The following is a 17,305-nucleotide window of genomic DNA, read 5'->3' on the forward strand; positions in this document are numbered from 1 at the left end:
GGGCAGGGCAGGATGAACGAGGGTGGTAAGTGGAGGCCCCCATGAGTAGGTGAGATTTGAGCAGAGGCTTACTGCAAGTAATGAATTGAGTCAACCAGTTATCTGAGGGAAGCGCATTCCAGATGAAGGACAGCGAGAGCCAAGTCACTGGGGCAGGAGTGTGTCTACTCCTCAAGGGACATCAAGAAACAGTGTTAGCCCAGAAGTTCAAACTTTCTAAGTTCCTGGCACCCTTAGTGTCTTTAGTAATTTTTTAACAGCCAAAAAAAAAAAAAAAATACATAGCCATTCCTTTCATTAGGTAGTTAAATCCAAAAATCTTAACTATGTATGTCCTAATAATTTAGCTATTTGAAAAAATTATACATACAAATTGAAAAAAAAAAGTTTCATTTCAGTCTTAAATAACCACAATTACTTACAATTGCGGCATGTGTGCCCCTTAGGCCCTGCACAGCCACTCCATCATTAGAATGAGACTAGACACTGCCATCTTTGTTAACCATTCCTGTTCATTTTTGCATACTACTTGCATTTTATCCCATCAGCCTCCAAAAACCTAGCTTTGCAAAAATATGATGTCATCTATGAATGTAGTGCAATTTAGTACGAAAACTCTAAACGTCATTTGCTTGGTTTCCGGTAGACGCTGCTCCATTTCCTTCAAAAACTCAAAATATCCTGGGGCCTCCCTGTGAGTTGGCTGCTGCATCCTGGGGTGTCCCAGCACGTAGTTTGGAAACTGCAGGGTTAGTTTATACCTTATCCTCTTTCCTTCTCTTGGATCAAGCTATTTCTATTCTCTTGAGTAGCTTCTCCGGCTGCCTTTCTAAAATTTCTCCTTCCCAATTTCCTTTTCGAGTAGCCACAGACTGTCTTAATAAAATATGACTTAAAGTATGTAGAGATACAGAGATACATAAGCATGTATGTCATTATAGTAATGCCACCATTCAGAGACCTATATCCTGGTGAAGGACTCATTTCCTTCCCTCTCAGCTTCTGTAAAGGAGTTAATCGCCTTTGAAGGTTTTCAACACCAGACAGATAGAAACATACATTAACACACTAAAACACCATGTCACCTCACACCTATAAAAGATGAGAGGCTGGGAGGAATATCCTCTGTCCCACAAAGATAATGTAGAAGCCAGTGATCTCTTCTGCTAAAATTTGCTTGTATACATTACTTTAAGGCTTAGCTGTTCAATTATTTTCAAAATCATTGACCATTTGAATCACTACAAACTGTTTTTAGAGGGAAAAGGAACATTTTAGCCTATTATGGGAATTTCCAAGGACTATGAGAAAACCATCCCTTTTATTCTAATAAAAATTGTCATGAGCTTTTCAGAGAAAGACAGACTAGAAAGCATGTTCTCACTGTGAGAATCAATTACGCACCTTCATTTCTTCACATCTCAAGTCACCTTCCGACGGCTCATGTGACACAGTTAGCGGCAGGAGGAATGCTGTCATAGCTCATTACCAACGCCACACACTGTGAAACAGAGCAGGAGGCAGCCTGGCATTCTCTCCTTCAAAGTGAGAATTAAAGCAAATTGAATTTGCTTATGCTGAGATAAAATAATACAGTAGGTCCCTGTCCCCCCTCCAAAATAAAAAGGTCATGATTTCTTATAAAGTATAATGAGGGGGGAAATGACTTAAATTAAACCTCTGCTTATCTGCATTGTTGGCTAATTACAAAATTAGAGATTCACCCCACCACCACCACCACCACCACCACCCTGGCAGTCTTCATGGTAACATAGCGCCATCTAGTGCTGATATCATCTTAGGGAATTTCAAAAGCACACGAGTAAAGGGCACCTAAAAAGCAATGGTAAAATAAAACAAAATAAACAAATATTTACTGAGTACCTACTATATAAATACCATATGCCTGTTTTTTTTTTTTTTTTTCTTCACAATTCTGAAAATTGTGTAAACCTTTCATAAGCAGTAATTGCTCTGACTTTTGTGGAAATTATTTACATGACAGTGAGTGGGAAGAAAGAGATCCTCTGTTGGAAGTTGTGTCAGTGATTTCATCAACATTAAATATGGGCGTAGAGGTGGCTTCTCAGCTTGAGCAGAGCCGTGATTACATTTACTGCACCTCTTCCCAGAAAAAATATGGGGCTACTTAGCATTTATATTGCACTTTTCGTCTCCAAACCACTTTGCAGAACCTCTCTGAATAATTCCCCCAACACCCTTCAAAGTAGTTATTACTCCATACCATTAGCTTCTTTATGAAAGCTTTTGATGGCTGTTTTCACTGCATGTGAGTGAATTGCGTTTACCAAAGAGAATTTCTCCAAAGACTCATGTTCAGAGTCAAAGAACAATTACTATCTAAAACCTTAATGTTTTCCCTTTTTACAGAGCAAAAACAAAGGCTTACAATTAATTTACATAGTGAACACATTACCCCTTTCCTATTCAAAGATAAGAATGTCAAGATAAAGGAAAGCATTGCATCATCAATTATGAAATGCTTCCCTATTTTTCCACCGTGCTGCCACACCTAAAATAATAGCATTGTTGTGTCCTCAAAATAAAGAAAACCCGGGAGACAACTGAGATGGGCAGACTGCTGAAAGAGGATGACCTTATAAATTAGGACCCTGTGATACATTAAGGATCTGACTTTTTTATTTAAAAGGTAAGTATCTGTCACTCCTAACTTAATCAACCTTTATAAACCAGTTATTCCTTATAGTATTTGGATTAGTGGTATAATTTAAAACCAAAAATAAAAAGGTACAGAAGTTATCATTTTAATGAGTAATATTCACATTTTTCTATATATAATTCAGGTTTAAACTTCTTAACTGGGCTTGTACCTTTTGTAAAAGAAAACAGAAAAAAAAATTTAATCACAAAGCATTTTTACTGTGTGACTCCCATAGACTATGTGATAAAATATGAGTGTTTCAAGAGAAAGGACCTGCATTAAGATGCATCCCAGAGAGAAAGAGAACAGAGTAAGGCAGAAAAGTTAAGAAGTCGGATCCTAAGCAAAGTGTAATGTCAACAGTGGGAGAGGCCAAGACACATCAATGTAGTCAATGAGGGGACCAGGCAGCCTCACAAACATTCTTTCTCTGCTGTCATCTTTGTTTATCTTCACCCCAGAGATTACCAGCCCAAGAAACACATATGATAGGCATTTCCCAATGCACATTTTATGACTTAAAAACATTTCACATTAGAAATAATCATCCAATATTTTCAGCTTTAAAAAAATGATTATTCCATGGTATGTGGGAAGCAGTAAGTTAGAATTAATGTATCACATGCCATTTCCAAAATCCCTTCTGCAGACCTAGGAGGATGCTTTTGGTGATGTCTCAATGCCAGCTTTTTAAAAACAATCTCTAGTTATAGTCACTTTATGTAAGGGGACTCATCATCATTCTGTTACCTAATGTATTTTCATATATTTTAGGATTTAGGAAAAGAAGATAGTGTGAACTGAAATAAAAACTCTAATGAGCATATTCATTAGGCCAGATTATTTTAGGGAAATACAGAAATCTCCCAACTATTCCCTAACAGGAAACCTTAGAATTTCCATTAACAGGAGTTTGGGAAGTGGAGGTGGGGTTCTTGTTCCAGGAGCAGTGTGTGTCCTTTTTGGAAGAGTTGGGACGTTCAGATGAGCAAAGAGGGAAAGGAAGGTATATTCCTGGTCTGTAAAGCACAGGAAGCTGATGACACCAACAAAGGTTTAAAGGCACCCCATTGCCTATGAAATGAAGCCTAAACCTCTCACCTGGCGAAGGACAGATACTCATTGTTTCACACTGCATTCTGATGTGACCAGAAAGCTTAATTTCTTCTGTCTGTAAGACTGACCTGATTTTCCTCATCAAACTCTCACCTAGCTAAGTAGCATGGGTAATTTAGAGTTGCAATTAGCAATATTTTAATCTCATCTCTTTTAAACAGTCAGTTTGGATGATGAAGTTTAAATAGTGTATTCAAAGTTAACCTCATATCATGCCTAGTTTGCATGATCTTTTTTGGATGACTGAGACTCTTTGCCAAATGTTCGGTCTTTCTGATTTTGCCCTCTCACTTCCAACTCCACCATGACAGCCACTATATATGTTACAGGGATTTACTGTGCCCTCCCAGCAGCAGCAGGAAGGGGCCCTCAGACCATCATGGCTTCCTCTGTCCACTGATCGTTGCTGCAGAATGGCTGGACTGACTGTCCCTGAGGTGCAACCAGCCATGTCTGACTGTGTTGGGGATGATGTGAGAACATCCACTTCAGGCCCCAGTCATTTGTTCCCAGGCCAGAGGGCCCCACCCATGTTAATCCCTATGTGCTCCCTCCAGGCCTTAATCAGACCCCATCACAGTTAACAATTCCATGCCCCCTCACTGGCACAAATGGGACTTCCTGCATCCCTCGCTCACAGGGAACCAGAGGGACTGCTACAGGCCTGTCTGTCCAGCTCCTCCCATCAATGCTGCTGAGCCATCATTTGTACTTTTCCTGTTAGTAGTGGCTACATGAAAGGCTGCTTCTTAAATCTTGCAGTGTCCTCTAGTGTAACTGAGAAGTTTTACTACTAGTCCTGGTCATCTCAGGCTCTGATATACTTGTCTGGATAGTTCTAATTAATCCTTGACGCTTGCTTTACTTAGTCTCCCTTCTTAAGCTCTGTAAAGGGAGTAGAGTATTCTTTGTCAATACTTCTCATCCATTTTCATAACAAACACAAAATTTGATAATATTTGTACTGCACACTGGGATAAACTGGAGGGGATTTGGGCACACCTATCCATGGCTTGCTGAAAAAAATTATTACATTATTTTTTTAACATACAATAAATAAAAACCCAAGTACTAGGAAAGTACTTAAATTTTGAATATTTATAAAACATATAAATAAGGTTTTTGTTATTGTTTTTTGTTTTTATTTTTGTTTTTTTGAGACAGAGTTTCGCTCTGTCGCCCAGGCTGGAGTGCAGTGGCGCGATCTCGACTCACTGCAAGCTCTGCCTCCCAGGTTAACGCCATTCTCCTGCCTCAGCCTCCTGAGTAGCTGGGACTACAGGCACCTGCCACCATGCCCAGCTAATTTCTTTTTGTATTTTTAGTAGAGACAGGGTTTTACCGTGTTAGCCAGGATGATCTCAATCTCCTGACCTTGTGATCCGCCCACCTTGGCCTCCCAAAGTGCTGGGATTACAGGCATGAGCCACTGTGCCTGGCCATAAATAAGGTATTTTCCATTTTTTAAGAGAAACTTGAACTTGATTCTATGTACGTAAATTTTACATCAGCTTTTATCCATAAAAATAGGCATAAACAATTCCTGTTCAAGTTTTTAATGACAAGCTCTTCAAACTCTAGACGGTCTACATTAATGAGAAACTTTATTCCCACAAGTGGGTGATAGGTTTAAAACCATTTTTTACACCAGATATTTTACAGCCATTTAAAATTTTGGAAATAACTACCATAAATATTTGAATTTTGAACACTGTAAATTCAAAAATTGACAATAGTTAAAATTACATTTAAAAGGCCTACCAGTTCTTCCTTTTTTTTTTTGGCTATTGACAAATGAAACATTGAAATTTTTGGTGATAATACAAAGGCACTTCGAGTGCAACCACACTTTTTTCTACAAGTATTCAAACTAGTGGTGAAGTTAATTTGCAGAACCACATGTGTTGTTAGAGCAGTCACTCTGGGAAAGAAGAAAGGAAAAAACCGGGTCAGGCAAACAGTTAGGGTGGGTCCTCAGTTGAATAATTTCAAACAAACAAACAAACAAAAAAACAGCCTGCAGGCACGGAAAAGGGAACTTGCACAGAGGGGCTTCCCTAAGACATGCCCATAGCCATACAAATAAGAAAGGCTACACAGATGACTTGCCTGGACATGTCCACAATGCAAAATTCTGTCCCCTGACACATGAGCAGTAAGGGGAACAAAGCAATATGGACTAACTCAAGCTAAGGGCCCACGTTTGCGTTAGGAAGACAGGGTGAAGCTACCAGAAATTCATGCCTTATGCAAATGAGAGACCCAGCCCTTATCAGTTTCCTATAAAAGCCTTTGCATTCAACTGTAAAAATAGCAACCTTCTTCTGGGTCCCTTCTCCACAGCAAAGAGCTTTCTTCTTTGGCTTATTAAACTTTCGCTCCAACCTCAACCTTTGTGTCCACAGTCCTTAATTCTCTTGGTCATGAGACAAAGAATTCCAAGTGATACCCTCACAAGAGAATGCTACGTTGTGGTGCATTGGTGAGACTGTAACAACTCTGCCACTGGTTTGGCTACCATAAAAGGGAACATCTGCCGCACATGGACAAAAGTGTCTGAAACATGGAGAAACAGCCCCAACTAGGTCAATCAGGAGTCCCCATGAGGCCACTCACCTCTGAACACTGACCATAGGTTCTCAAGCTGCCCCCCATGCTCCTGTGCACCTGGAAGATGAGCCCTTCCCCCATCTCCAGCAGCATCAGAGTCCATGTGTCTACAATGGGTAAAAACACACCCCACCTACCAGCTGGCTCCTGAAGACAATACTGGGTGTATAGCACCTCCTAGGCCATGCCCAGGAAGAGTGCTTGATTCCATTGTGCTCAAGCCCCAGACAAAATTGTTCATGTCCAGAGGCTTCCAGCCAGGGGCCATAGCTACCAGCCAAAAGGTATGGCCACCTTGGGTCATGTTGGGTTTTCCTGAAGACCAAGGATCAAGAGAAGCATCTAGCTCACTGGTTGTACACAGATTAAAAAGATCTGTACTGTCTTATTCTTGATTCCTGTAATCCTGTAACTGCCTAATGGGTTATCCTGCCCACTGCACAGACAATACCAATTCATTGAGACTATGGAATTGCAGTAAAAAAATGTTTTAATTGACATGAGGCCAACCACACCACATGGGAGATGGAGATGGAGTTATTACTCAAATCAATCTCCCCAAAAATTTAGAGGTTAGGGTTTTTCAAGGATAGTTTGGTAAACAGGGGGATAGGGGAATGGGTACTGCTGATTGGTTGTGGATGCAATCGTAGGTGTGTGGAAAATTGTCCTCATGTGCTAAGTCAGCTTCTGGGTGGGACCACAGGAGCAGTTGAGCCAGAAATCACAGGTCTGGGTGGGGCCATCTGGTCATCAGAAATGCAAAAGCCTGAAAGGACATCTCAAAAGGCCACTCTTAGGACACTCTTAGGACACTCTTAGGTTCTACAATAGTGATGTCGTCTGCAAAAGTAATTGCAGAAATTGCAAATCTTGTGATCACCAGAATAATGGTTGATAATCATTCATGCCTAGATCTTAGCAGAATTCAGACTCCTCTCATCTTCCTAACTTGGTAGTCTTTCATTAGTTTTACAAAGGCAGTTTAGTTTTGGGGAAGGACTATTATCATTTAAACTATAAACTAATTTTTTCCCAAAGTTAGCTTGGCCCAAGCCCAAGAATGACCAAAGACAATTTGGAGGTTAAAGGCAAGATGGGGGTTGGTTGGATCATGTCTCTTTCACTGTCATATTTTTCTCATTGTTATAATCTTGCAAAGACAGTTTCATTCCTACTTGGGCATCAAGCCTCCAGGCTTACACAACAAAAGGAAGAGGGGAATCTTTTAAAAACGGTGGTAGAATCCTATAATCTGAGGCCTCAGGGCTCTATTCTTTGCCTATTAATGGAATTCAGAAAGTTCTCCTTTTAAGATAAAATTTGGCTTCCAAGGCTTATTGTCTTGCTACTGAATCCATTTTGAATGTCACAAGCTAAATAATGGCACTTGCTTTTTCTTTGCATTCTAACTTTAAGAATCCTAATGTCTCTGTTTTCTAGGAAGCTGTGTGCCTTGACTATGGAGAAGGTCAGCTACATGGAAAAAACAAAGAGAAATGCTTGTTACTATTTTTCAATACACTGACCCTGGTGCATGAGCACTCAGTGCCCTATAAGAGGTAGCCTTAACCTAACTCTCCTGCCTCATCTCTCCTCACTCTCCTCTTCTCCACCTAGAATTTTGCCAACCCAGGCAACGCAGAATTCCTGGCACGGAAACTATGCAGCCCCCTTTCCTCATGCTATGTATTTTGCCTAGAAGGCCCTTCCCTTCCTGTCTTCATCCATTTTAAAAAATTGACCCATTTTCTTCTAAATCTACCTTCTGCTGAGCCACTCACCACATTTGCTCCACACTAAACTTTATGTACATCTTTCTTCTCTGAATTCTGACAGTATTCACCCATCTCTTTTGTACTTCTCCTACTTTATCTTGTGCCAAAGTAACTTGTGCAGGTTTTCACCCCTCATATTGGCTCCTGAGCTCTTTGAGAACAAGAATAATACTCTGTTTACCTTGGTTTCTATGCAACACTTGTAGATTCAGGTTTGAAATGATGAAGATAGCAGTGTTAATTAGGTTAGGTTTGGCTACATACAAAGAAAAAATAATAGTAGCTTAAACACAAAGGATGTATTCTGTGACCAAAAAAAAAAAAAAGCCCAGGGATAGGGTTGTTTGGGGTCAAGCAGTCCAGGGCAATGACTTTTGCTGCATGAAGTTATCAGGGCCCCAGGCTCAGTTCTGCCCTGCCTTCCTCACAATCTGACTTTCATCGTGAAGAATACCTTGAGGCTGCTCCACTTGTCATATGTGAATTATAGGCAGCAGGCAACAAGAAGAAGAAAATAGGAGAAAGAGCAGAAAGAACACACCAGATCTCCAAAAATAAAATATTAAAAAAAAAAAAAAAAAAAAAAAAAAAAAAAAGGAAAATAAGCCACTTACCCCTGTAAGGGAGAAAGCATAATTTCTCTTCTTTCCCTTTTTTGGTTCTTACTTGAGACATTCTCCTGAAAACAAAAGTCAAATGAACAAAAGAAAAACAAGCAGAAGTTTATTAACTCCTGCTGTACCCATCAGCGGGAGAGGCCTTTGTTCAAAAGTATTTCTCTCAAGGCAGTGGTTTAGGGGCTTTGCTTACATAGCATTTTAACAATCCTACATAGTGATAAGAAAAAGGGGAGAGCAGTTACAGTCTTTTAAAAGGTGGGAAAACATGGGAAGACAGTAAAATCTATTCCTGGGGTTCTCTGGTGCTTGCTGGTGCCTTCTCTGGGCTGAAAGGCAGGTGCTGTCTCCAGTAAGGAAGGATTTACCTCCACCATCAGGCAAATAGAGGCTGAGGCAGAGTGTTCCCCTGGGTTTTCAGTGTTTTTAACTTAACAATCCTCAATATTTTAGGGAGAAATGTTTTGTTTTACTTCAACACACACACACGCACACACGCATGCAGTCACACTATACCTGACAGAGAATCATAAATTGGCACCATTGTTTCAAGGGTGAAGGGACAGAAGGAGAAGTGTCAGAGGCAGCCTAGAGAACAAAGGATTCAAATTACTGGTTTTGGTACTTCTAAAGTCAGATATAAAAAATAGCAGACCACTTGCAGCAAGCATTCTTCACCCACACAGGAGGTTTTCTGAGCTGCATGAGGAGTCAGAAAGAGACAAGAGAACCGGAGACTGGGGAGTGCCCCTGGCAACTTTGTCCTTGGCCTCTCTCAGCACAAGGAAGCCACTACAAGTGTGGGATGTGGGCACAGAGGAAATATGAACTTTGTTTCCTATGTGAAGTCCCAGAGTTCACCCACACCCCACAGTGGCAGAGCACATATGGTGACCAAGAAAGAGAAGCTTTAGACACCCTCACTGAGTGCTCATGACCCCAATGTCACTTGGAAAAGCATCAAAAACTTTATTTGACCTGACTGTACCTACAGAGGCTCAGTATAGCAGAAAAAGCCCAAGGACCTGAAAAAGCCTCAATGTCTGTCAAATCAAGAACAGAGAATATTCTTCTAGGACTTGCATTTGAATCCATTTGGGAAAGTCCATGTTTCATGGATGCTGGCAAGGATAAAAGCCAATAACTGGGTCTGGCAGGAATGAGCTGGTATGACTGACAGAAGCAGATGTCAACAGGGACCAATGACAACCAAAGATAAGATGTTCGTTTTTCATGGGTGCTGGGAGATTCTTCAGAATTTATTTAATTAGTTTATTTGTTTTTTGAGGCAGGTCTTGCTCTTTCACGCAGGCTGGAGTGCAATGGTACAATCACAGCTCACTGCAGCCTCGACCTCCCGAGCTCAAGCAATCCTCCTACTTCAGCCTCCCAAGTAGCTGGAACTACAGGCACACACCACCATACCCAGCTAGTTTCTTATTTTTAGTGTAAAGATAGGGTCTCGCTATATTTCCCAGACTAGTCTTGAACTCCTGGTCTTGAGCAATCCACCTGATTTGGCTTCCCAAAGAGTTGGGATTACAAGTGTGAGCCACTGCACCTGGCCTATTCCTCAGAATTTATACGAAACCTCCCTGGGGGAAAAAAAAAAAAAGTGGGGCAAATCAGAATTAACTGAATGGGGCCCAAGCATTAAATTTCATTTTTAAAAAATAAAGTTATAATTTTTCAATTAGAGGATCTTTAAAAACCATACCCATATCATCAACAATGAAAGTAACTGACAAGTTCTTCCAAAAGAGAGAATAATAAGGTAATAGTGTGGCTGAACTGGGAAGCCTTCAAAAAGAGCTGTTAGATCTGAGTTATGAGAACTAAGCATTTACTCTGCTTATAAGTGGGGGTCAAGGGAAGACATTCCTGGCAGAGGGCCCTTGTACACAGAAATCATGGCATCTCAAAAGTAAAAGAGCCCTCTAAGAGAAAGAATGTGGTCGACTTAGATAATTCCCACCCTTCTCTTTTGTGGGTTTTCTCTAATCACACTTCGGATTGGTTCATGTTATATCATTGTGTTTTTTCTCTAATTTTAATTTTAATTTGTATTTAAATAGTTTTGGGAAAACAAGTGGTGTTTGGTTGCATGGAAAAGTTCTTTAGCAGTGATTTCTGAGATTTTTGTGCACCCATCACACAAGCAGTGTACACTGTACCCAATGTGTGGTCTTTTATCCCTCACTCACCTCCCACCCTTTCCCCTCAAGTCCCCAAAGTCCATTATATTATGCTTATAGCTTAGCATTCTCATAGCTTACCTATCGCTTATAAATGAGAACATAAGATGTTTGGTTTTCCATTCCTGAGTTACTTCAACTTAGAATAATAGTCTCCAGTTCCATCCAGGTTGGCATGAATGACATTACTTCATTCCTTTTTATGGCTGAGTAGTATTCCATGGTGTGTGCATGTGTGTGTGTGTGTGTGTGTGTACACACTACATTTTCTTTATCCATGTTTTAGTTGATGGACATTTAGGCTGGTTCCATATTTTTGCAATTGCAAATTGTGCTGCTATAAATATGCACATGGAAGTGTCGTTTTCACAGAATGACTTATTTTCTTCTGGGTAGATACCCAGTAGTGGGATTGCTGGATCAAATGACAGTTCTACTTTTAGTTCTTTAAGGAATCTCTACACCATTTTCTATAGTAGTTGTACTAGTTTACATTCCCACCAGCAGTGTAAATGTGTTCCCTTTTCACTACATCCACACCAACATTTGTTATTTTAGATGATTAAATTATGGCCATTCTTGCCAGAGAGGGTGCTATCCCCTGGTTTTGATGGATATTTCCATAAAAATTAGTGATATTGAGCATTTTTTCATACGTTTCTTGGCCTTTTGTATATCTTCCTTTGAGAATTGTCTATTTGTGTCCTTTGCCCCTTTTTGATGGGATTATTTATTTTTCCTTGCTGATTAATTTGAGTTCCTTGTAGAATCTGGATATTAGTCCTTTGTTGGATGCACAGTTTGTGAAGATTTTCTCCCACTCAGTGGGCTGTCTGTTTACTCTGTTGATTATTTCTTTTCCATTGTAGAAGCTTTTTAGTTTAATTAGGTCCCATCTATTTATCTTTGTTTTTGTTGCATTTGCTTTGGGTTCTTGGTCATAAACTCTTTGCCTAAGCCAATGTCTAGAAGGGTTTTTCTAAAGTCATCTTCTACACTTTTTATGGTTTCAGATTTTAGATTTTTATCCATCTTGAGTTGATTTTTATATAATGTGAGAGATGAGCATCCAGCTTTATTCTTTTACATGTGGCTTGCCAATTATCCCAGCACCATTTGTCGACTAGGGTGTCCTTTCCCCAGTTTATGTTATTGTTTGCTTTGTCAAAGATCAATTGGCTTTAAGTGTATGGCTTTATTTCTGGGTTCTCCATTCTGTTCCATTGGTCTATGTCCCTATATTTATACCAGTACCATGCTGTTTTGGTAACTATAGCCTTGTAGTATAGTTTGAAGTTAGTTAATGTGATGCCTTCAGACTTGTTCTTTTTGCTTAGTCTTGTTTGGCCATGCAGGCTTTTTTCTGGTTCCATATGAATTTTAGGATTGTTTTTTCTAGTTCTGTGAAGAATGATGATGGTATTTTGATAGGAATTGCAATGAATTTGTACATTACTTTTGGCAGTATAGTCCTTTTCACAATATTGATTCTACCTATCCATGAGCATGTGATGTGTTTCCATTTGTGTGTGTTGTCTATGATTTCTTTCAGCACTGGTTCATAATTTTCCTTGTAAAGATCTTTCACCTTCTCAGTTAGGTATATTTCTAATTATTATTATTATTTTTTTTTGCAGCTATTGTAAAAGAGGTTGAGTTCTTGATTTGAATCTCAGCCTTGTCGCTGTTGGTGCATAGCAGTGCTACTGATTTGTGAACATTGATTTTGTATCCTGAAACTTTACTGAATTCATTTATCAAATCTAGGAGCTTTTTGGATAAGTCTTTAGGGTCTTGTAGGTATACAATCATATCATCAGCAAAGAGCAACAGTTTGACTTCCTCTTTACCAGTTTGGATACCCTTTATTTCTATCTCTTGTCTGATTGCTCTGCCTAGGACTTGCAGTACTATGTTGAATAGAAGTGGTGAAAGTGGGCATCCTTGTCTTGTTCCAGTTCTCAGGGTGAATGCTTTCAACTTTTGCCCATTCAGTATAATGTTGGCTGTGGGTTTTCCATAGATGGTTTTTATTACCTTGAGGTATGTCCCTTTTATGCCAATTTGGTGAGGGTTTTATTCATAAAGGGATGCTGAATTTTGTCAAATGCTTTTTCTGCAACTATTGAGATAATCATATGATTTTTGTTTTTAATTCTGTTTATATGAAGTATCACATTTATTGACTTGTGTATGTTAGACTATCCTTGCATCCCTGGTATGAAACCCACTTGATCATGGTGGATTATCTTTTTGGTATACTGTTGGATTCAGCTAGCTAGTATTTTGTTGAGGATTTTTGCATCTACGTTCATCAGGGATATTGATCTGTAGTTTTCTCTTTTTTTTGTTATGTTCTTTACTGGTTTTGGTATTAGGGTGATACTGGCTTCATAGAATGATTTCAGTAGGATTCCCTCTTTCTCTATCTTTTGCAATAGTTTCAGAAATAATGGTACCAATTCTTCTTTGGATATCTGGCAGAATTAAGTTGTGAATTCATCTGGTCCTGAACTTTTTTTTGTTGGCAATTTTTAATTACTGTTTCAACCTCGTTACTTATTGTTCGTCTGTTCAGAGTTTCTATTTCTCCCTGATTTAATCTAAGATCCATCTCCTCTAGATTTTCTAGTTTGTGTGCATAAAGGTGTTCACAGTAGCCTTGAATGATCTTTTGTATTTCTGTGGTAGCAGTTGTAATATCTCCCGTTTTGTTTCTAATTGAGCTTATTTGGATCTTCTCTCTTCTTTTCTTGGTTAATCTGGCTAATGGTCCATCAATTTTGTTTATCTTTTCAAAGAATCAGCATTTTGTTTCATTTATCTTTTGCATTATTTTTTGTTTGTTTCAATTTAATTGAGTTCTGCTCTGATCTTTGTTATTTATTTTCTTCTGCTGGGTTTCAGTTTGGTTTGTTCTTGTTTCTCTAGTTCCTTGAGGTGTGACCTTAGATTGTCTATTTGTGCTCTTTCAGACTTTTTGATGCAGGCATTTAAGGCTATGAACTTTCCTCTTAGCACTGCCTTTGCTGTATCCCAGAAGTTTTGATGAGTTGTGTCACTATTATCTTTCAGTTCAAAGAATTTTTAAATTTCCATCCTGATTTCACTGTTGACCCAAAGATCATTCGGGAGCAGATTATTTAATTTCCATGTATTTGTATAGTTGTGAGGGTTCCTTTTGCAGGAAATAAAACCCACAGTTTTATTCCACTATGGTCTGGAAGGGTACTTGACATAATTTCAATTTTCTTAAGTTTATTGAGACTTGTTTTGTGGCATATCATATGGTCTATCTTGAAGAGTTCCATGAGCTGATGAAAAGAATGTATATTCTTCAGCTGTTGAGTAGAATGTTCTGTAATTATTTGTTAAGTCCATTTCTTCTAGGGTATAGTTTAAGTCCACTGTTTCTTTGTTGACTTTGTTTTGATGACCTGTCTAGTGCTGTTAGTGGAGTATTAAAGTCCCTCATTATTTTATTTATTTATTTATTTATTTATTTATTTATTTATTTTTGAGACTGCGTTTCACTCTTGTTGCCCAAGCTGGAGTACAATGGTGTGGTCTCAGCTCACTGCAACCTCTGCCTCCTGGGTTCAAGCAATTCTTCTGCCTCAGCCTCCTGAGTAGCTGGGATTACAGGCACATACCACATCTGGCTAATGTTTTATATTTTTAGTAGAAATGGGGTTTCACCATGTTAGCCAGGCTGGTCTCGAACTCCCACCCTCAGGTTATCTGCTCACCTCAGCCTCCCAAAATGCTGGGATTACAGGCATGAGAAGTCCCTCATTATTATTGTGTTGCTGTCTATCTCATTTCTTATGTCTAGTAATAATTGTTTTATAAATTTGGGAGTGCCCATGTTAGGTACATACATAATATTTAGGATTGTGGTATTTTCCTGTTGGACTAGTCCTTTTATCAATACATCATGTCCCTCTTGGTCTTTTTTAATTGTTGTTGCTTTAAAGTCTGTTTTGTCTGATATAAGAATAACTATTCCTACTTGCTTTTGGTTTCCATTTGCTTGGAATGTCTTTTCCTACCCCTTTATCTTAAGTTTTTGTGAATCCTTATGTGTTAGGTGAGTCTCTTGAAGATAGGAGATACTAGTTGATGGATTTTTATTCATTCTGCCATTCTGTATCTTTTAAGTGGAGCATTTAGGCCATTTATATTCAATGTTAGTATGGAGATGTAAGGTACTACTTTATCCATTGTGCTAGTTGCTGCCTGAATACCTTGGGTTTTTCATTGTGTTATTGTTTTTTAGGCCCTGTGAGATTTATACTTTAAGGAGGTTCTATTTTGGTGTATTTTGAAGTTTTGTTTCTAGATTTGAAATCCTTTTAGTATTTCTTGTAGTGTTGGCTTGGTAGTGCCAAATTCTCTCAGCATTTGTTTATCTGAAAAAGGATTTATCTCTCTTTCATTTAAGAAGCTTAGTTCTCCTGGATACAAAATTTTTGGTGGCAAATATTTTGTTTGAGGTTAAGATAGGACCCCAAACCCTTCTGGATTACAGGGTTTCTGCTGAGAAATCTGCTGTTAATCTGATAGGTTTTCCTTTATAGGTTACTTGATGCTTTTGCCTCACAGCTCTTAAGAGTCTTTTGTCTTGACTTTAGATAACCTGATGACTATATGCCTGGGTAATGATCTTTTTACAATAAATTTCCCAGGTATTCTTTGAGCTTCTTATATTTGGATGTCCAGCTCTCTAGGCTGGGGAAGTTTTCCTTACTTATTCCCTCAAATAAGTTTTCCAAACTTCTAGATTTCTCTTCTTCTCCAGGAACACCAATTATTCTTAGGTTTGGTCATTTAACATAATCTCAAATTTCTTGGAGGCTTTGTTCATTTTTTTATTCTTTTCTCTTTGTCTTTATCTGATTGGGTTAAGTCAAAGGCCTTGTCTTTGAGCTCTGAAGTTCTTTCTTCTACTTGTTTTATTCTGTTGTTGAAACTTTTCAGGGCATCTTGTATTTCTCTATTGGTGTCTTTCATTTCCAGAAGTTGTGATTGTTTTTTCATTATGATATCTATTTCTCTGGAGCATTTTTCATCCATATCCTGAATTTTTTTAAAAAAAATTCTTTAAGTTGGTTGACACCTTTCTCTGGTATCTCCTTGAGTAGCTTAATAATCAAGATCCTGAATTTTTTTATTTGGCAATTCAGAGTTTCTCCTTGATTTGGATCCATTGCTGGGGAACTAGTGTGGTCTTTTTGGAGTGTTATAGTACTTCATTTTGTCATACTACCAGAATTACTTTTCTGGTTCCCTCTTATTCGGGTAGACTATTTCAGTGGAAAAATATGGAACTCAAAGGCTGCTGTTCAGATTCTTTTGTCCCACACAGTATTCCCTTGATGTGATGAACTCCTCCTTCCCCTAGGGATGGGGCTTCCTGGAAGGTGGACTGCAGTGATTGTTATTGCTCTTCTGAATCTAGCGACCCATTGGGGCTACCAGGTTCCGGGCTGGTGCTGAGAAGTGTCTCCAAAGAGTCCCGTGATGTGATCTGTCTTCAGGTCTCCCAGGTGTGGATACCAGCTTCTGCTCTAGTGGAGGTGGCAGGGAAGTTAAATAAGACTCCGTGAGAGTCCTTGGTTGTAGATATGTTTAGTGTGCTGGCTTTCTTGAATGCTGGTTATGCTAGCAGTGAAGTTGTCACATGGACAGACTCAGGACCACTGGTTAGCCAGGATGTTGTAGCCAGTGAAATTAGCTGTTGTTTTCTCCTTCCTTGCAGCCAGCTTGTTCTGTCATGAGTTGTTGTAATGTCCTGAGTTGGTTGGCCTCCAGCCACAAGGTGGCGCTTTTGAGAGAACACCAGTTTTTCACTTGTCTCACGGAATGTGCAGCAGCCTGCAGCTCCTTCCAAAGGATCTCATTATTATTCATTTAATACAGAAGTGCTAGTTCCTTAGTAGTATACTCAATGGTTCTAGAGAAAAACAAAATCTTGATGGAATTTTTAAACAAAGAAGTGCCTTGGATACTGGCTAGAACAAGTTAAATATTCAGTGTGTGGGGTCCATTTGGGTGTTACCTCTTCCTAAACTTCAAAAAAGTAATACGATCAAACAGAATGCATTAGCCCCACCAGCCTAATCTCACTTGGATGGACAGCAGGCAGTTCCAGACTAATCTTCTTCAGGCACTGCTTAGGAGATGTTCTCACACATCACCCTTCTGAAAGAGCTCACCAAACCCTACTGGGTTTGATTTGATCCTTTGTTATCGGACAGGTGTGGGGATCCATGGAGAAAGCAAAATACTTAACATTATTGAGCA

General features: G+C 39.1%; 1 protein-coding gene and 1 long non-coding RNA gene across 2 annotated transcripts in view; one reads left to right on the forward strand and one right to left on the reverse strand.

Moving 5' to 3' along the window:
• Nucleotides 1-1,515, reverse strand: part of LOC126956268 (uncharacterized) — a 296,720-nt gene extending 295,205 nt beyond the window's left edge. The window contains exon 1 of the long non-coding RNA XR_007726261.1: nucleotides 1,405-1,515. This is a non-coding gene — a long non-coding RNA (uncharacterized LOC126956268). The remainder of the gene's footprint in view (nucleotides 1-1,404) is intronic.
• REEP5 (receptor accessory protein 5) overlaps nucleotides 1-17,305 on the forward strand; it is an 806,416-nt gene that overhangs the window by 2,903 nt on the left and 786,208 nt on the right. The window lies entirely within an intron of this gene.

This window comes from Macaca thibetana, chromosome 6 (assembly GCF_024542745.1).
Source record: "Macaca thibetana thibetana isolate TM-01 chromosome 6, ASM2454274v1, whole genome shotgun sequence".
In the NCBI taxonomy this organism is placed as follows: Eukaryota; Metazoa; Chordata; class Mammalia; order Primates; family Cercopithecidae; genus Macaca; species Macaca thibetana.